This window comes from Anas platyrhynchos, chromosome 2 (assembly GCF_047663525.1).
Source record: "Anas platyrhynchos isolate ZD024472 breed Pekin duck chromosome 2, IASCAAS_PekinDuck_T2T, whole genome shotgun sequence".
Taxonomy (NCBI): Eukaryota; Metazoa; Chordata; class Aves; order Anseriformes; family Anatidae; genus Anas; species Anas platyrhynchos.
In genome coordinates, this window is record NC_092588.1 from 83,390,228 (window position 1) to 83,412,621 (window position 22,394).

General features: G+C 35.7%; 1 long non-coding RNA gene across 2 annotated transcripts in view; it reads right to left on the bottom strand.

Annotated features, from left to right (window-relative positions):
- LOC140001944 (uncharacterized) overlaps positions 1-22,394 on the bottom strand; it is a 40,852-nt gene that overhangs the window by 11,540 nt on the left and 6,918 nt on the right. For both annotated transcript variants that reach the window (XR_011807759.1, XR_011807760.1), the window contains exons 2-3: positions 13,800-13,852; positions 8,671-8,788 (exon numbers count right to left, since the gene is read on the bottom strand). This is a non-coding gene — a long non-coding RNA (uncharacterized lncRNA). The remainder of the gene's footprint in view (positions 1-8,670; positions 8,789-13,799; positions 13,853-22,394) is intronic.

Sequence of the window (22,394 nt, forward strand, 5' to 3'; positions counted from 1 at the left end):
ATATATCATGAGCAATAAACCTTTTACTCTTACTGCACCTATATAAAATCAACTGAAAGCTACAGCAACTGGCATATCCAATCAATCAGATCATTTTAAAATAGGGGGAGGGAACAGTAACATTTATTCTTTTCTTACTAGTAATTTTAAGCTTTGTGTTGCCACAGTTACAGTATCATCAGTTCTGAGCTACCTGTAGTTCTATATTATTCATGCAGAGATTTTATTTTGCAACATCCCTAAACATGTAAACTGTACTGTAGTTACATACACAGAGATACAGAGATACATCACGATCTTTTTTTTTTTGTTGGCCAGGCTAGAATTTCAGGTCAAAATCACAAATCTGCAACATTTAGCAGTTCATTGTCAAATAGATACAGCTCCAATTGCTCCAAATCCCAGATAGTTAATTTTAAGATTGAGCTCATTGAGTCATAAAAGGGTTGGAATAATGTTGTTGCCTGTGATAGCACAATACTGAATTTGATGACCCTGGAGGTCTCTTACAGTCCTGTGTTCTGACAGAATGAAAAAAGCTGATAAGGAATAAAAATTGTATACATCAGGGAGATCTAGCTTCTAAATGTTATATGGGCTTCAGACAAAGCATTATATTGTATACTTACTGGAAATTACTGAAAATCCTCTTTGGGATTTTCTATAAATAACAGAATAGAGAAAGAGAGCTTTGTTTATCTAAGTTTTAGTGTTTCAGGCTCAAAATTCAGACACAAAAAGCAAGACAGAGAAGTGGGAGTGGGGAGAGTAAAGAGAGAAAAAAAATTGAAATAACTCCTTTGATTGCACAGGTTCAATGACTTTTTACAAAAATCTTTTTGATTATTATTTGGTTACATCTACACTACAGGAAAAATGGGAGAGGAATACAGAAATTTCAGTTTCATGACAGAGTCCTTGTTCAGTTGGAAGAAAAAAATCTTTAAATAAAATAGTATTCCTCTTGGAGACAGAGCTGAAAGTTTACGCTTCTCAGATGCATAGTCTGGCCACATCAATTACACTGCTTCAAAATGATCACATCATCATAACTTTCAAGGCATATGAAAAAGCCTGATTCTATATTGTCTTGTACTAGTTTTCCTTTATAAATACATTGCCAACTGGCTAAAAAAATAAACTTGTGCAGAGATTATTTTTTGCATGTAGCTTGCCTATATGAAGATGACCATACAGAACATTAGAGAATTTATTCAAAATATTTCAAAACTTCTTAATTTATTGGTGTCTTAAATACTTACTCTCAGGCCTATGTCTGACATTTATACTTTATGCAAAATGTGGCCAAATAAAAATGACAGGATTCTGCCGCCAGTTCATACTGAGTGGCCCATGCAATTAATTACTGGAGTCAGGCAAGTTGATTTCTAGGCAAAGCAAATCCCCACTTTGACACATAATCAATCATTTTCATGTTCAATCTTTGGATCAGCAAATTGCAGTTATAAGAATTACAGGGCCTACTACAGCACATATACTTCTTGAGTTTTGCATCTCGGGCTTTGAGAAAGCCTAGCAAAAAATTACCAATTAAAGCAGAGTATGTTTATTTATTCCTTCCCCTTACTGTCAGCACACAATAATTAGCAACAGAAAAATTATTTTACTATCTATGTAAGTATTAATCAGGGGGAGTTGAATCCTTAAAAGCGCTGTCAAATAGCATTAGAAGTACTCTAGATACTAGAGTACTAAATACTAGATACTAAAAACAGATCTCCCAGATACAGACATGCATATGCTACTATCTGCCTTTTCAGTCACAGAGTCATAGAATGCCTTAGGTTGGAAGGGACCTTAAAGATCATCTAATTCCAACCCCCTGCCATGGGCAGGGACACTTCCCACCAGTCCAGGTTACTCAAAGCCTCATCCAGACTAGCCTTGATCACTTCTGGGGATGATGCATCCACAGCTTCTCTGGGCAGCCTGTGCCAGTGCCATACCACTCCTTGAGTAAAGAATTACCTGCTAACACCTAAACTAAATCTCCCCTCTTTTAGTTTAAAGTTATTCCCGCTATCACTATCTGTCTGAGTAAAGCGTCTCTATCCCCTCAAAACCCCCTTTAAGAGAGGCTACAGTGAGGTCATCCCTGAGCCTTCTCTTCCTCAAACTGAACATCCCCATCTGTTTTAGCCTTTCTTTATAGGAGTGGTGCTCCAGCCCTCTGATCATCTTCGTGCCCCTCCTCTGGACCGACTCTAACAGGTCCTCATCCTTCTTACACTGGGGGCCTCAGACCTGGATGCAGTACTCTAACTGCAGTCTCTACTTCCTCCACTATGTCACAACTGCCTCCAGTCTAGGACTTTTAAAAGTAGCTCAGAACTAATTACATATAGGCCATATGAGCTTTTAGCCTCTACTACAGAGATTTTGTGGAATAGTGAGCTTTGCAAAGGTTGCCTGAATTTTATTTTTTTTTTTTTTCCCACACAGATAGCAGGAGGAGTTATTTTTAAGGAGAAAAAAAACATCACTATCACCAAGATATATTTGTTTGTGAAATTGTATACTAAAGAGTTGAATGGGCATGAACAACTGATTTATTATGCTGTCTAAAGTTATCTGATATTTTTATGTATATCTAGAAATCCAGAGAATGTGCAAAAACACCATCCAAGCTGCAGTCAACAGGAGATATGAGAGCAATGCTGAAAGTAGATATTTCAAGGTTTATTCTCACATTTAGATGATTTCCAAATCAGAGTTAGGGGCCACATATGTAGTAGGTTTACATGGCAAAGTTTTGGTAGCAGGGGGCTGCATGGGGTGGCCTCTCTACGAAGAGTGTAGCAGCTGCACTAGTTAGATAAGGGTCAGTTTCAGCGGGCTCCAAAGGAGCCTGCTGCTGGACAGAACCGAAGCAATGTTGTTAGCACCTCTAGGAGAGCAGATTTAAGAAAGGGAAAAACAAAAACAAAACAAACAAACAAAAACAAACATGCTGTACAACAGCAGCTGCGAGAGAGGAGTGAGAACCATTCCTGCAGACCCCAAGGGCAGTGCAGAAGGAGGACAGGAAGTGCTCCAGGCAGGCAGCAGCAGTTCCCCTGCAGCCTGTGGAGAGGAGCCCACGCAGGAGCAGGGGGTCTGGGGGAGCTGCCATCCAGCCGTGGGAGACCCGTGCTGGAGTAGTTCTTGAAGAGCTGCTGCCTGTGGGAAAACCACGCAGGATCAGTTTGGGAAGGACAGCATCCCATGGGAGGGACCCTATCTGGAGCAGGGGCGGAGAGTGTCCGTGAGGGAGAGGTGGATGTGAAGCATTAGGGACTGACTGCAGCCCCCTTTCCCTGTTCCCCCACTTGAAGGGACAAGGTGGTAGAGGGTGGATAGAAGGAAGATGTATTTATTTTGTTTTCTTTGTTTCTCACTGCTCTAGTCTGTTATTGACAGGCAATATTTTCTTCTAATCTCCCTACAGTGAGTCTCTTTTGCCTGTGATGATAATTGTAGACTGATCTCCCTGTCCTTATCTCCCTTAAGTCCTTTTCATCATATTTTCTCCCACTTTCCCTTTGAGGAGGGGGGAATGAGAGAGTGGTTGTGGTGGAGCTCGGCTGCCCACCTGAGTAAAACCACTGCAACATATTACTTAACAGAGTTGCTGACAATATAAAATCAATTCAGTAGAAAAGGGACTGACACCCTGAATTTTTGTATGTGTGGTGCTTACTAGACGTTTTACCTGATTTTAAAACAGGAGTTAACATTTGCAACATAGAGAATGTTATTATTTTTTTTTTTGGGGGGGGTGTAGGGGGGATTTTGTATTTTTTTTTTATACATATAATCAGATTTGAAAACTGTAAGTTATATGTTCTGTTCAAGTGGATGACCTGGGGTTTTTGGTTTAATTTATTTTCTATTGTTTTTTCTACCTTGTGTTTGCATTAATACTTTATTACAATGATTTTGTCACCAAATTCTGTTCATGATTTCAAACTTTTTGACTACAAAAGAGTGTGTAATATTTTGTAAATGAAATCACAAACTTAAGATATTTTTTATTGTTTCTTTGAAAAGGTGTTTTACTAAGGTTCTGATAATTTGACTCTTATAAGGTTATTAACTCTTATATAAGGTTTTAGGTTATATTTATTATAAATGATGTTTTTATTCAGCAATTTTGAATTGCTGAGAAGAGTAGGAACAACAGAAAAATATATTCAGAACTTGCTATTGCTTACATCTGATGAAGATCAAATGCAAAGTACTACAAAGTTTTTCCATGTTTGTCTTGTAACAGTGGGCATCCTCCTTGTATTAGTATACATGACTATAGAAAATACAGGAAAGGAGAAAATTTGAATCCTTAGCTGGATAGCTCAGTTAACTGTGAAAAAGCCTACCAAAACAGTCTGTGGATTATTAGGCAGTAACAGTCTTAGAGATTACTAAGCATCCATTTATTAGGAAGAGAAAAAGTAATGAATGGAAGCATCCCAATCCTTCTGTATGTGGAAGGATTAGGATACAAATGGTGATAATAAAGACAGAAGGAGTCACTGGATGAGTGAAAGACAATGAAAAAGACAAGTGAGAGCGGAAGTGCTTGGCAGAGAAGGTGAAAATAAGATGTGCATGGGAAAAAATATGACAAAGACCCAGCATGTCTCTGGTCAAAAGCAAAATGTATCAGACAAGCAGTAAGCCATTAGACTGCAAAGATACTGAAAGACATGAAAGGTCTAAGTAACAGGAAAGTGATACTGTCAAAATGTTATTTCAATAAGACTTTTCCTGAACTCATTCATTTTGGAAAGAAACTGATTTCATACAAGTAATTTCAAATTCAAAATTATTCATTTCTCAACTGCCTTAACAAAAAAGGAGAATTTTCAGTCCCATAAAGTGGTGCTTTCAGGTAGCAAAAACACTTAACTGCTATAAAAATATTAACATATTTATGTTTCTTACCAAGAAATTCTAGACAGACATCAAAGACCATATTTCAAATTTCCATTCAGTAACCCTCCATAAGATCATGGACAATGCTAACATTGCTATCAGCTTTGCTGCAACACCATTAGATCTATATAGTGAGCTTCCTTAGGGCTCAAACAAGGTTCATTTCAGTGGAGCATAGTCATATAAGAGCAATGAAGAAAAATACAATTCAAATTAGGATCAAGTACCTTCATGACAATCATTGACCAATATGTAAATGGCCTTTTAAAAAGTATAGAAAAGAAAAAAAAGTACATTTACATACACATGTGTACTGCAGCATGTATATAAGAAAGCAGCAACATATGAATCGATATCAGCAAGTATAAATGACAATGAAAACACTGTTGCTTGCTATTTGGTTGTTTTAGATAGATAGATGTATAACGGTACAGTTTTGTTAACATAAAGGTGAGTGGCTTCTTCTTCTGCAATGGCCTTGCATGCCATAATGAATAGTCAGTTTTGAGTATTAGTTGAGAAAGAGAAAAGATAAGCTATAATAAGGGAACTGCAATGTGAAAAAATGTTTATTTTATTGTTTGTTTTTGTTTGTTTGTTTATCTATTTATTTATTTTACAGAGTGTTCTACAATCAAACCTTTATGGAGCAGCAACCTTCAACAAGAGTTAGATAGTGAAATACTGTTGAAAATAGTATACCTACTCCATCAGTATAATTCCTATCATATTAGAAATAATGTGACAATGTATATAGGCCTACGGCACATCTAGAATTGGTCAGTTTCTAATACTTTTTAAACGAATTAAAATCTTACTCTAATGCACTTCAGTAACTGCAAATCTAATTTTTCTTTGTATAAATATAACACATTGCTGAGGGTGCATTTGGAGCACTGTATAATTCTGGTTTCTATGTTATAAAAGAAAAAAAAAAGATATCATTATAGTAGAAAGAAAGACAATGAAAGTGTTGAAAGTTTTAGAAAACATGATCTATGGAGGGAGGTTAGGATGACAGCATTTGTACAGCCTATACAGAAAACAAGCTATTGGAGATAAAATAAATATAGAATAATTGAATCATAGAATATCCTGAGTTGGAAGGGACCCACAAGGATCATCGAGTCCAACTCCTGGCATCACACAGGCCTACCCAAAAATTCAGAGCATATGACTAAGAGCACAATCCAAACACTTAAACTCTGACAGGCTTGGTGCTGTGACTATGTCCCAGGGGAGCCTGAGTGCACGACAACCCTCTCAGTGAAGAACGTTCTCCTGATATCCAGGAAATAATGCCTATAATGCCTAATACCTATAAGTACCTTCCAGGAATAACAAAAAAAAAAAAAAGGTTTAGTTTAATTTTTTAGTTTAATTTCCCATTCTAACTAAAAGGAGAATTAATGCCCTGAAATTAAGAAAATGATGGAGGCCAAAAAATAAAAAACAGTATATAACAATGAGGCCAATTAGAAAATGGAATAACCTGCCAAAATAGCTATTATCATTGAAAATATTCAAGGCATACCACAGAGAGAAATACTGGGAGAACATATAAAAAAAAAATTCTAAGTGTAATCCTAAAAAGATGGGCCAGATCACCCAACAGGTCATTCTTAACCCTAATATATATGATTTAAGGATAACACAAAATAATAAATCACCAGTAACAAAAATAGCAATGCATACTGGTAGGACTTTTTTGTCTGTTTGTAAGAAATACATTTATATGTAAATAACAGGTTTTTAAAAGAAAATTGATACTACAAACTTGGAGTTGTTTCCCCATATCAGTTCCCTCAGGGTTTAGGAAGTACTGTGGATTTATTTTTTTTCCCTTTAAATCTAAATAATGGTCTCAAAAGTACATTTATAGTTATTAGCTAGTGCCATACAGAGACTGAGAAATTAGTTAGGCTGAAGTTGCTTAACAATAGTGTCAAGTATTCCTGCAAGTTTAAGGAGGTTTAATCCTGTGCAAAATGATCTATTAGCTAGCTCCATGCTCAAACTTACATTGCTTTTATTCTGAATGCAAGCAATTTTTCAGTTTGATATACAATACCATTAAGTACTTTTAAGTCCTCATTTAAGAACATTTATATATTAACATTCTGAGAACAATGTTTCCCAAAAGCATAAAATTTTGTCATTGATACTAGTCTATTTTCTTTTTTCTTATATTCTTATTTCCCCCCCTCACTTTTTGAACCTTTCTAAAACAATCAGGAAAAGAAACCTCTCTATTTTGTGAAAGAACATTGAAAGACAGCTTAATGGCTTTAAAGACAGTTTATTTTAAAATTAAGGTAAATAGATTCAGTTAATGGGAGAATCTATGCTTTATCAATGTATAATTGCCATGCAAATTACAAAGAATTAGAAGTATGCTCCTTCAGTGAAGGATGAGAAAATTTAAAATATGCCTGAACTGAAGTTGCTTGGAATACAATTGTTAATAAATAAATAAACACATTTTATTAAATTCACACAAAACACAGACCAGGACATGAAAAAAGGCCTCTGTGACACACTAGATCATAATTCAGTATTATGTTTTCCCCGCCTGCTGCCCATTAAATCTGATGGCAGAAGCACACACACCATGAAAAAGTCATGAGGTCAGCCCATGAAGCAAAGAGAAAAGAAAACAGCAGCAAAAACAACCCCCCTAAACTTTATAAAGGGTTGTTATAGACTCTTTTTAGTTACCATTTTCTGGTGTTTTTAGAGATTAGTTTTCAGTGTTGTTTTGCAAGTCTGAGAGGTTCAAAGGCTTTTGAAAGTAATATGAAAGGCGAGAAAATTCTGTACATCAAATGAATACAAAACTGTGGGCAGTTTTCAGCTGCTATTTTCTTTAAAAAATTACTAATCTCACCTCTTCAACACTAGGTGTGATATTTGGCAAACTCATTCATTTGCGATTTTCTCAGAACCTTGCAGTCAAGTTGGGAATTATTCCAACTTAATGAAAATTTTAATATATATATTTTAAGCAGAAGATATTTGGGACTGCAGAATCAGAAGAAAAACACTAATTATATACAATAATTAAACAACAGACAAAATACATTAAACATAATCTAATCCTTGGAGATCACCATTATTTCTTTTCCCCTTTAAATAATGACATAGCAGAACCAGTATGCTTTATTTATATGTCTTCATTAATTGTGAATGAGGTAGTTCACAGCACACTTTCTGAGAATTCCCCTACCCCTAACATCAAGAGTTAAAAAAGCCAGTTGCATAATAAATTTAGATATATCCTCAGGATTTTTTTATTGTAAAATAGATTGATAATGCTTGATGATAAAATGATTGATAATACATGTATATATACTTAACAACAGGCATTATCATTTTAGATGTGCAGAACATGACGTACATAGCTGACAGAAAATGTGCAATAGTTCTTTCTCTCATACTATATATGTTTATTTTATTTCAGTAAATATTCTGCTAGATAATTCAGATAACACTCTAAGATGAGTGTTTTAGAAAAGGGATCCTTTATAAACATCCCCACAGTCCTTTAGTGTGAATGTATCTGAAAATCCAAAGAAAACATGCAAACAAAACAAAATATAAAAACAAACAAACAAAAACCATAAAGGAACAGTAGGTTGAGCCAGAAAAGAGAGGTGTGAATATAAGACTTTATGTCAACATAATTAGAGGAAAGCATGACATAGCAATAACAAAAGGTCTGAATAGAAGACTTACCTGGTGACCAGATTTTACAGTTTCCAGTTGCAGCTGTAACTTTTTTGATTTTCGTGCTGCAGTTAGGATTTAAATTTTTGTTAGAGATCAGAACTTGGTCCACAGCAAACTTCACATTCTAGAAAAAAAAAAATAGAGAAAGTTCTATTTTGTGTGGTAGAGCTAAGGAATGGGATAGATTTATTTTCTAGACCATAAAGACAGTGCAAGGAAACAGTATAGCTTCTCTAGAGCTGACACAGCAGATCAGTCTGTATATTGAATATATATTGTATATATCTTTGAACAATTCCATCTACTTTGGATTCATAGCTTCTACATATTTCTCTTAGTATGTTTTACTGTTGTATTGACTGATAATATACATTCCAGAGTGCTGTCTGAGAATTTGTCCATAGCGCTTAGGTGTTTGGACCAACTGGTGTTAATTACAGAATTTTTATTACATTCAAATAATGACCGAATTTCATCTTGTTTTAATTCACTGGCCTATAAGTTTATATACATATATACATATACATATACATATACATATACATATACAATGTAAAGAAAGTTCAGGAAGAAAAAGGCTTTCCTTCCAAGAATAATTTGCATTAATATTACTGCACTAATCTGAACAGATCCAGCTGTTCATCATCCCTATGTACATATAAGAAAAGTGAGCTGGGGGAGATGAATTGTTATACTTAAATTCACAAAGTAGCAAACTAGGTTAGTATTGATTTATTTTCTTGTAAGAGTATGACTTTGTTCCTGTTCAGTTTGCATTGTTTAAAGTGAGAGCATGAGGCTGTACACAATTTTGCCTTGCAGATTTGAGATAACATATCCATTTCCTTAAAATGCAATTTCTGTTGCTGTACTATTGCTTTCATTCTCAGTTCATGCACTGATTGATTTTTCTCACCAGGTGCTGATAAAAAGGTAATACAAGTACCTATTTTGGGAAATATATATATATGTGTATTCTCATTGTTTGCAGTGAAAAATGCAAGAAATATGTATTTCAAAAACAGATGTGAGTATTTTAGCCATCTACCCCTGTACTCCGTAGTATTTTATCCTGCTTTACCTCTATGAAAGGTAAAGGCTGCATGAAAGGAAACTATTAAGGAATAATACTATGTTAAATTAAATAAGACTGACTTAAGGTTCCTTGGGAAGCAGTGGTGATGTTTCTGGTTTGGGATGTTTCTATCTGCCCTTGACTACTCAGTGGAAGGATACCCAGAGTGCTGGTATGGAAATGCTGATACTGAACCTACAAAAAGGTACATGAATAAGCACAAGTAAGGTAGAGACAGATACAGCCAGCGATAGTGAAATTATGTTTAGGTAAGGAAATATGTAGCACCATGTTTGCCTGTGCTACCTTCTTTTCCTTGATAATACATTTTTTTTTTCAGTAATTTCATTCAATTTTGTTGTGAAGACCATTCCAGAGTCATCTTAGTCAGGTCCTCAAAGTGGAAAGGCAAACAAATACTGGATTGATATGTCTGGGAAACAGAAGGACTGGAGTCCAGGGAATCTTTCAATTTTTTGGAGAGTTCTTCCCCTGGAGAAGTGCAGTTTGCCAGGTCTCTTATTCTATGAGTATATTCAAGAGAATATTTAAAGATTTTATACCACATTCACCTGCTAAACATGCTACTTACACAAATAAATACCTGTTAAAACATAATTAAAAATAAAAATGGAGGCTTTCCTTCAGGAAAAGTCATTAAGGCAAGCTAACCTAAAATCGCAATTCTAAAGTATAATCCCTCCTACACTCACATATTTGTATTTTGTCTATACCGACAGTTTCACAAGTATCTCTGTGAAACAGAAGACAGAGGAAGGAGCTGACAATTACTGTAAATCGCCTGCCAATTATAAGCCTGTAGGAACTGTATGATACTATTGAAGCTCTCTGCAGTTTTTACACAAACTAACAAAGACTGTTTTCATACCCAACAGCTTTCTTACCTGGCTAATCATAATTTCAGAATTACATAAAGACAAAGAGGTCAAATCTAGCTTTACTCACATAGTTAATTTCAGTTAACTCAATTAAATGAATGAAGTTGTTTGACTTGCAGTAGGGTAAGTGTCCTCTTGCATTTCATTTTCTCCTGGAGAAATCACTTGAAAGATTAAATTCACCAGAAAGCAGGATTTCCGGAGATTTCTTCATCACAAACGTTATTAATATGATTTGAAATTTAAGAGGGACCATTTGATTGTGACATATCCAAACACTAAGAATTTAAGAATTTAATTTTATCAATCCCATGCTCTTTGCAAATCCAATTGTTTTCAAAGGGATTAAGCCTATTCAACCTCTGCATCCATTAGGAGACTACGAAATTTGTAATTTCCACTTATGCTGGGTTTTGACTGCTCATTTGCTCATGGCTCAGCCATGAACAGTTTTCAGAATTCATTTTTATTTCCAGTAAAGGTAAATATTTTTGAAACATTTTAATTTATTAAGAAAACAACTCATAGAAATGCAATGGCTCTTTATAGACAAAATTGTAAATCCCCAGAGCTCACAAGCAACTTTTTTCTTTGAATTTCACCCTCCCCTCTCAGCCCCCCCTCCCCCCACCCCACTTCCTCCCTCTCCAAAAAAAAAAAAAAGAAGAAAAATAATTGAACTTCAAAATCCAAAAGAAACAATACTAAAGAGATTTCAGGACTCTTTCAGTGCTGCCATTGCATGGGTAAATACTGTGCATTCTGTTAGAAAACCTGCACTGAGAATTTTCTTCTTCTATACAGTTCTTTGTATTCTTAAGATATAAATAATTATGTACTCCAAATTAATTAGTTACATTTAAGAAATAGCTACAGGCTACTCAGTCACAGACTGTCCATGACTATTTCTTTTCACACATACTTTTATTTCCTAAATATAGGGATCATCTTCATTTATCAAATTAATTAGAAATATGGATCATTTATTCCTGAAATGATGCATAATTCTGATTAAATACATATATACACCTTTTTCATAAATGAGAATCATATCTGAAGTGAGGAGGTATACAGAAGCAGATCATATATGAACCATGGTACCAATGACATTGTTCACAAGTAAAATCACAGTTGATACTTATAAAATCAGACATTCGTCCTATGCATTATTATAGTGTTCCTAAGGCACAGATTTTCTTGCCATGATCAGAAAGTAAAGAACTGCCTTATTATTTATTTTTTTTATTATTATTTTTTATTTTATCATCTGGGAATAGAAAATGATTGTCAAAAAGGTTATTTTTGCCCCTACGTTTTCTTAAAAAAAATAAAATCAAAGAATTATACTTTCAGTTAAAAGGAATTAAAAAAAAAAAAAAAAGAAACCTTCAAAACAAACATCCACAAATTCCTTACAGCTTACAGTTGAGAGAAAAGATAAAAAATAATATTAAACTGATACCATCCAGAGTTAAATGAAGCTATATTAAGATTATGAATTACGATCAGTCCTGTATGCAGTCTTGTATAAATTCAGATCTTTGGTAACATTTCCTTTTACCTCACTGGAGCTGTCTCTTCATTATTTTCTCCAGGTTATGATTTTTGTGGTGAACTTTCTATATTTTTAGGATTGCCTCAATGTTTCAATACTTCTTTGTAGAAATATTTATGCAACTTCTAAAAATGCACGACTAGTATGCATTCTCTTAACTTTCAATACATTTGACAGTCAAAATAAAAAATGACTGAATATAGCTAAAATAAATAATCATAATAATAAAAAATAAATAAATAAATAACATGATTGAATACTTCATCTTCATATCTCACCAGTTATACCTTTGGCATGAAATTACTCCTTGGATGTGAAATACTGTTAGGGTACTTTGCTTAACTAATCACAGTTTATTTGAGGTCTAAGTGGAATAACTATATTGGACCTAATAAGCCAGGTGATAATGACTTGAAGCACTAAAATACCTCACATTTTTGCAATTGTGGGTTTCCATGATCTATTAGAAAATTTCTTCTCTAAAACATATTGAATAGTATCACATAAGTAACCTGCAAAAATGCATATGATGAAGTTTTATGTGGTCTTTTTTATTATTGTGAGGTCATTTTATTTATTTTATTTCCTCCCCACTCCTCCTTTAACCACGGTCTATTTGCCAGCATCAGGTAAAGAATTTTATGGAACACTTAGACAGTGGTGTATTACTCTGAATTCTGATTAACCGAAGGGGTCAACTTTCATTAGAAACTGCATAAAATTCAGTCCATTAAATTGTCTGTTTCAAGCTCACAGTAATGGCTTACAGTTTTGATTACATTAATTAGTGTACCTATTGCATTGCCAGACTAAATGCTTATTGTAAAGAGCACAGAGAGTTCTGGCATAGAACTAGTTTATAGGGAAAAAACAGTGGAGGACTGTAGACTTAAAATTTAATAGATTAATATTATGACAGGTAAATTATTGTATCAACAAGTTGGAATTTTATATTAATTATAGTAAAAAAAAAAATCATTCTTTTTTACATATTTATTTTTAAATTTGTGATACTTTGCTGTTTTAGATCACATAAGTCACTTTAGCTGTTCATAAGACAGTGCCCAAAATAAAATACTTTTATCTTCATAAGAAAATAAATATATGGAAAGTTTTTTCTAGGCCCTTTACTGGTCTAAAATTGTCTTTATTTCCACTGCAGCAGTTGATAGTACAAAACATATAATTGGATCAAGCTGTTGATCTAACTAGATTGATAATAGAATCATACAATCATCAAGGTTGGAAAAAACCTCCAAGATCATCTGGTCCAACCATCACCCTGCTTCCAATGTCACCCACCAAACCATGTCCCTAAGCACCATGTCCAACCTTTCCTTGAACACCCCCAGGGATGGTGACTCCACCACCTCTCTGGGCAACCCATTCCAATGCCTGATTACTCTTCCTGAGAAGAAATTTCTTATAATTTCCAACCTAAACCTCCCCTGGCACAACCTGAGGCCTTTCCCTCTCATCCGATCACTGGTTCTATGGAAAATGACAGTTAAACATTGGAAAAGATTCCCAGGGAAGGTTTTAGATACGCTTCTGCTGACAGTCTTTTAAAAGCCAGTTACACAAACATTTGTCAGGAAGGACATACCTTCTCATCTTTCTGTGACTGAAAGAGGCCATTCCCCCTTCACAGGCAGGCTCCTACAAAAAATAATAAATACTTAGCATTTTGGAGAATATCTAAAATAATATATATAATTCCTTTATTCATCCAGTCAATGTTCAAATCAGATCAAGAAAAGGGCAGAAGTAGTAAATATTCCTGATTCTAGAAGGCATGTGGAAAAATCTCAAAACAGACTGATCTGCCCCATGCTGGGACACCAGAAATGCAAGAGTATTGCACTTATGGGTCTATATCCACTGATGAGGCAGTGATAGCCTTCTGCTTAGCACTGTGAAGGATGTCACACGTTCCTGCATCATGCAGCATGGTCACAGACAGTCCTCTGCATAGGACCACTCATGGATCAGATGACAGCAGTCAGCTCTTGTAGGAAAAGGGGCTCTAATTCATTCCTTGCACAAGAAGCACAACCAGCAAGCTACTCATTGATTAATCTAGTTTTAATAGTGAACTATATCTCAGAAGCCTTAAACTAGGAGCAATTCTTCCTGAAAGGAATAAAAATAAAAAAAAAAAAAAGAAAAAAAAGGAAAAAAAAAAAGTGATATATATATATATGCATACACATATATATAATATATATATAATTGTAAGAATTGTATTAACCTCACCAGTCACACATTCCAGGCTTTCATCAGGAAGAGGCACAGGGCTGGCTTCACCTCTCTTCTAGGAAGGTGCAAAACCTCATCAGCCAAAAGCTGAATGAACCAATGGTACTAATATTGACAGTATTCCTAACATTAATCTCCTTCTATTATTTCTGGGCCTCCAATGTCTCTTTCCTTGTCTAAGCAACATCACCATGTTATGTCTGTGTTAAGGCCCTGTGTCTTTTAGCTTCCCTGACCTCCTCATATCTAAGATGCATACATAACTTGAAAGAACAAAGAAGGAAAGCTGAAATTGCATCTCCTAAGTGTAAACAAGTTCTCCCCATCCTTTAAAGTTCTTGGTATGTCCTTGCCACAGAGGTGAAGGTCCACACATAGATGCTAAAGAGGTATGCCATTGAAGTTGCATGTCTTTTCCATCTTAGAATAATAGAATCATTAGGGTTGGAAAAAAACTCCAAGATCATCTGGTCCTTCACTGCCTTCCACACCTTTTCTACCTGTGAACTATAACTGCCTTTCCTCCATTCAGAAGTATCATTTCAGTTAATATTACTGCTTAGGTCAGGTGGCTAGATACTGAGAATTCCTACATAATCCATAGGAACAGAAATTCTTCCTAGAGCTGGTTCAGAGCAGACGATAGCTTGAGTCTCTCACTGTAGAAAGTTAGCCCTCTCTGAACACATAGCCTCTTACACCATGACTATTTTTTTTTCCCAGTCTTTCCTTCCCCTCCAGTTTTCCAAACTCACTCTTTAGTTAACATAACCAATATTTTATTACTTCACTGCTTAAGGTAAGAGTGAAGGTGAGGGTGACACTGCCACTGATTTTGTAATACCACCCTCACAGAAAAACAAACAAACAAACAAAAAACATACCATACACACAAACAAAACAAATAATAATAATAATAAAAAAATAGAGCCCTGGAAACAGGACTCTTTTCTCTTTAAAAAGAGTTTTTACATTGCTTTGCGTGACTGCCTGTTACAACATCAAAGTTCAAGACACAATTTTTTTCCTTTTTTCTCCTCTAATGATTTTTGATTACATTTGCCCTTGGCAAAAGTTTCCAAATGATCAGTGCAGGACTGAAATGGGTAGCAGTTGTGTAAGCTTGCTATGCAGTATGCGAGAGCAGCACTCGCACTCGCAATGTCTGAAAGATTCAGGGCTGGAAAATAATGAGAAAAAAAGGAAAATATACATACAGTTGTACAGCTGGGCTAGCATAACCTGACTGCACTAACAAACAATTTTATATATATATATATTTTTAAATCCTTCAATTTTGGCTTCTCTATCCAAAGCAGTCATGAAGATATGTGCCTTTCAAAACATTGTTCTTAATTGTTCTTATCATATGATATATGATATAAGCTTGCTCTGACTACAGGAATAAGAAAGCTATGTAAGAAATAGCAGAAATAGCTATTCTTAAGTTTCAAATCAGAAATAATATAAATCTAGCATAAGTTTGGATAGGCTGCATTAAATTACATTGATTTTGCAAAGCTATAAGACGATCTTAAATTAGAGTCTGTCAGACTTACTAGTTTTTCTCAAAATTGCAGTTCTGATATATTTTTTAGAATCAATAGCTTTGATCTAGCTAAGTAGAATACACAGGTAGAATACACAGATTTTAAAAAGTTAAGCAGAGTTCTAAAGTTCGAAAACCTTTTTGTGTACAGAGAACAAACATCTGTAATTACACCTTAGGCAAAACAGACTGGGAGTTCTGGACTGTTGAGGCAATTTCTCTTGGAGATGAAATTAAAACCGGATGAAAAAATCACAGAATGGTAGTTTTAAAAATTCAGTTTGGTATGTATTTTAAAGCTTTTTGCCAATTTCAACAAAAAAAAAAATAGAAAATGATGAGAGAAAAATTCATTTCAGCAAGATAGAATAAAAAAGAAAAAAAAATGCCTCTTTTTAAAACTTGCATATTAGGGAGTTTTACTGATTTTAACATATTAATACACCAACAGCCAAAATTGATACATTTCCAATGTATTGGAAAACAATACCACCAACAACAAAACACAATAAAAGTATATCAGAACAATACAAACTAAAATGGTGTTTAACCTTATCCAAACAATTCTACATTACACAAAATATACATATACAAGGTAATTAATTTCCTTGTCTTACTTTCCTTATTTTTTCTCAACAAAAAATATTAAAAATAAACAATAATATAAATATATAAGGTAATTAATTTTGTTGTCTTTCTTCTCAACAAAAACTATTAAAATATAACATTTTCATATTTCTTTTTATTTCAGATTAAACAAAAATAACTATTAGAATTTTCCAGAGAATGGATGTTAAGTTATCTGGTTTCAAGTTAGCTGTTATCCAATATTTTAGATGGCAAGTGTGTTTACTCTAAACTGTGGAAATACATATATTTTACTTCATCTTATTTGTTGTCAGAAGTTTAACTACAATAATGAAGCTGATACTCTTTTTTACAAAATTCCAAGAATGGAAATCTCTGTTTCTGTAAAGTGATGCAACTCCAGTAAAATCAAAGGATTGTTGCCCATCTGTATTTGTACTAGCAAAAGATACGATATCCAAGTTTTTTTATATATTTTGGTATAATATGGATATTTGGAAAGATTTACCATCATATAAAAAGGAGAGCCAGAAAAGTTATTGTTAAAGCTAGGGTTATTGTTGTGGAACACATTTGCATAGTCATTAGTAGAGGTGATATAAGCATTATACCAATTACATTAAAAACCTTCTTTGATATTGTTTCTCAAAGGCAATTTTACGTTGATGCCAAGAATCTGTGGAGCTCTGTTAATTTCAAGTATGTTTGCATTCAGTATTAATGGCAATACAATAGACCACTAGCTTTTATTCAAAGTCAGATGTATATTATCTTTCCAAGTTCTGTTTCATAGAGCACTGTGAAGATTTCATATATTGATAGAATATGAAATATAGGATGCCTGTCCTATCCAGATGACATCTGTTTTTATTCTAGAAAAAAAATATGTGTATATGCTGACCTATAAAAATGTCCCATATATATTTCTCCTGAGGTATGAAAGAAAAAAAAAGTACACTTTTTCTGGTAGATATGATACCAGGCACCACAGAAGATTTGATAAAAGTTAATGTGCCATTGCAGCCAAAAGGGCCATCCATATCCTGAGGTACATCAAGCATGGTATTGCTCACTGGTCAAGGGAAGTGATTGTCCTGCTCTGTTCTGCACTGGTGCAGCCTTGACTTGAGTACTGTATACAGTTTTGGGTGCCACAAGATAAGGACATAATAGTTTTATGAGAGAGCATCCAAAGGAGGGCTATGAAGATGCTGAAAGGTATAGAGGGCAAGACATATGAGGAATAGCTGAGGTCTCTTGGTTTGTTCAAACCAGAGCAGAGGAGGATGAGGGGAAGCCTTATGGCAGCCTAAAGCTTCCTCATGAGGGGAGTGGAGGAGCAGGCACTGAGCTCCACTCTCTGGGGACAGCAACGGGACCTGAGGGAACGGCATGGAGCTGGGACAGGGGAGGGTCAGGCTGGGGGTTAGGGAAAGGCTCTGCACCCAGAGGGTGGTCAGGCACTGGGACAGGCTCCCCAGGGCAGTGGTCACGGCACCAAGCCTGCTGGAGTTCAAGAAGCATTTGGACAGTGTTCTCAGACACAGGGTTTGATTTTTGGATGGTCCTGTGTGGAGCCAGATGATTCTGTACTTGGGTGGGGCCAACCCCAAGCACAAATACAGGCTGGGCGCAGAATGGATTGAGGGTACCCCTGAGGGTACCTAAGGGTGTGAGTTGATAGGAAGCTCAACAAGAGCCAGCAATGTGCACCTGCAGCCCAGAAAGCCAACTGTATCACAAGAGCAGTGTGGCCAACAAGGTGATTCTCTGCATCAAAAGACAGGACCAAGGTCAAGGGAGGTGATTCTCCCCGCTCTGCTTTGCTTTCTGAGATCCCACCTGGAGTCCTGTGTTCAGCTCTGGGAAGCCCAGCACAAGAAGGACATGGATGTATTAAAACAAGTCCAGAGGAAGGCCACAAAGATGATCAGGGGGCTGGAGCACCTCTCTTATGAGGACAGGCTGAGGGAGTTAGGGGTGTTCAGTGAAGGGAAAGCTCCAGAGAGACCTCATAGCATCCCTCCAGTACCTAAAGGGAGCCTACAAGAAAACAGGAAAGGGGCTCGTTTTCATGATTTGTAGTGATAGGATAGTAATGGTTTTAAAGTAAAAAAGGGCAGATTTGCATTAGATATAAGGAAGAAAATATTTACCATGAGGATGGTGAGGCACTGGAACAGGTTGCCCAGAAAAGCTGTGAATGCCCCATTGCAGGAATTGTTCAAGGCCACAGTGGATGGAGCTTGGAGCAACCTGATCTAGTGGGAGGTGTCCCTGCCCATGGCAGGAGGTCCAAATTAGATAATCTTTAATGTCTCTTCTAATCCAAACCATTCTTTGAGTCTATGATTCTATGATTCCTGTGGGTCCCTTCCAATTCAAGATAGTCTATGATTCTCTGACAGATAATCACATTAGAATTTGAAATCAAGGGGCAATAGAAGCTTGGGTGAAAAAGAAGGTTTTGCCTTTTTGCTCACATGGACAAGACTATAAGCAATATTTCTTCTGAATTTTACCTCTGATTTTACATGTTCATAATCCAGTAACTTATAACTTCAAGCAAGAGGCAATGATTTTGAGAGAGAAATCAAAATCAGTCTTCCAGATCAAACTCCAAAATGATTTTGTCTTTATAAATTTCTCAGCTTAAAGAGTCTCTGATAATGAAAATATTAACAAACTGAAAAAAAGGTAATTCAGATATTAAAACTATCATTCTTGTATATTTCCAAAATAACAGAACTCTATCTACTTCTATAAGATACAGATGTGAAATGAATAAACAGGTTCACTTTTTTTTTTCCTTCATGCTAAAAGGATATTTTCTGAGTTAAATGGATATAGATGCATATATATATGTGTGTGTGTATATATATTTTAGATGAAGCAAGAGATTACATACACTGTCTGAAAAAGGTCAGAACCCAACTAAACACACAAAAAAATCAAATGCCCAGAATATACACACAGTACAACTACTTCATACTTTTACATCTAGAAAACAAACAAGCAAACAAAAATCTACACTCATATACAGCAGCCTGCATCCTTCCTACTTTGACAGTGCAATAAATTACCAAAACACAAGTGAACAGGTGTATTTAAATGACAAACAGATACTCTCTCTGAAACTCTACATAGTGTGAAATGAGAAGTCACAGCAGATTAAAAAACAAATGAGAAGCACAATTTCAGATTGCCATCAAAGATAAAAAAGTTCTAGGAGAAGATAGTGTTCTCCCAAGCTGTTTCATGCTCTTAACCCTTACCTTAACCCTTTTCCTCACAGTGGATAAAAGAATTGTAAGCACTGACTTCTGCAACACTATAGCAAGGAAGAGTCAAAATGCAATTGAGATTGACAAGGACAGGAAGTTTGAAGACAGCTGACATAGTTAGCAATGTATAAAGACAGTGCCATGATTTTTAAGGCTGGAGTCTTGGCTCTAGCTTCCTTTTATTCCACTACTGAAATTAATGGCCACTTCTGAAATATTCATGCATCTGAATGTAGTCTGTTCACTGTACCTACAACACTCTTTTTTCTGACTTTGTTCACAAAGCAATCTGGCTTTTTTTCTAATCTCTTTCAGGATTAGGTAAGAGGGCAAGAGGACACACTCACCACCAGTGTGTTGTAGGGAAACATCATAATACTGAATCAAGAAGCTCTGACATGAGTGCACCCTCAAACTTCCTTTACAAAAGTTAACATTAAGAAACAACAAATGCCATAATAACAGTACCAAGGTAACAATAAAGCAAGCAATAAACAGGTGGATCGAATTGCCACAGAATTTCTCTAAAGCACTTTCAGGAATCTTTTCAAAGTTTGAAAGTCTATCATAAATTTTCTGTAATATTTTCATCTGAGATTTGCTTTTTTTTTTTTTTTTTTTTCTCTAAGTGATGACTAATAGAATGACAGCAGTAGATTGTCATAATATTCTTGGAGGATTAATCATTTTACTGAATGATTAATCATTTAATCAAAAATTAATCATTTTACCTTTCTCAGCTACATCTTCAGAACTGACCTTAAAACACCAGACTGACACTCCCAAGCCCAATGGTGAACACTTCATCTTCTTGTGAATTCCACTAAAGCTACTAACACTCTTAAGTACATCAAATCCAACCTTGCTTTTATTATGCTGACAAATTTTGCTCCTGGAACTTTTTGCTGTTTAATGAACACTGCCATTACTTTTTTTTCCAGTAAAAAATAATGCTTATTTATCCAAACAAAATACTTTTTTTTTTTTCTTTTTTTCTCCCCAACATAATAGCATATTAAACACTTTTGTTCCTAGCCTCCTTCACCTGCCTTTGCTAACATAAGACTAACACCCAGGAATAACACTACTTTGAATGTCTCTCTCTTTTGGTTGTCTGAATAGTTTTCAAGCAAAAGATTTAAAGTAGAAGCAGAAAAGATGTGGATGTTGGCTTATGTGATTAAAAGCTCATCCACACACATGAAGGTGCACAGAGGCACAGCATCAGGAAGGAGAACTCCAATAAACCTATCAAAGAAATAAGTCCTGGCTTTTCCCACAGCTGTCCGAGGAGAATCTCAGCCCCAAGTGTGACACCCATCACCATGGGCCAATGCAGCACATCTGGAGATCACCTTTCCTACTGAGGAGGATCACTGTCCACAAGTGTGGGACATGTTATGGGATGCAGGGAAAGAATCTTCTAGGACTGTACAGGGTGTTATAGGCTCTTTAAGGGAAGAAACAAAGGTGAAGAAAGGCAATGATCAAGGTGCTTTAGAAGGGGGTGGGAGAAATAGAAGGATAAGGGGATAAAAGGGGCTGTTCTGTGCCAGTGGGCAGGTTGAGTATCTGAGCACAGCTGCTGGAGGGATCCAAATTACATATACATGTGTGCATGTGTTTCCCACTAATGGACCTTCATTTTAACTAGCTGTTGAGGGGAACAGTATAAAGCCATTGACACACTGATGTTGATCTGTGGGGCCAGATGTATAATGTTTGTGTTTTCACATGTACCTATTGGGAATCCTTCTTTGGCTTTGCTACTGCTTGGACCTGGGCACAGAGCTGCAGCAGCCTCATCTCTGTCAGGCTATGAGATTCAGTAACTCCCTAACACTGGGGACCACAGTATGCACTTAGCAGATAAGAAGAGCATACTAAAATCATAAGGAGAGGTGCATATATGAATTTAGATAGAAGGACAGATAGACAAATTGAGAAAAATAAAATGACAATTGCTTTCTGTCACAACATGACAGACTTTTAGGATTTAATCTGTGATATGTTTAATTTCCTCATACCAGCAAATCAAAGATGAATATGTATTAGCCAAGTGACCTAAGGCCTAAGAAAGATCAATAGGTCACCTGGCTCTAGAATCTCTGGAAAGAAAGTAGCTCTGGAAGGAAACCCCAAACTGGTGCAAAGAAAGGGATTTGAATGAAAGAGGCTTTGGGGAATACCTTTATTTTAAGGAAAAGTGTCAGCTGGCAGATTTAGGACACTGAAGTCCTAAGTAAACAAAATGCCACTTGTGAAATCTGTAAATAGCAGGCTGCATGGGGTCCAGTATTGTGTGATATTCTTTCATAAACAAACAAGCAATCACTGAAAAGTGCCCTGCTTCCAACTATGGGAAGGAATGGGGAGACTGGTGGTGGCTGACTGATCCGTCTATTGCTCCTACTGCTTACAGCTTAGGGAAGGCTGGGGCTGCTTACAGCACTGTTGTACAAGGCAGAATCCAGCTACTCAACAGTTTCTCCACAATAAAAAATAAAGAAGATATTGAATT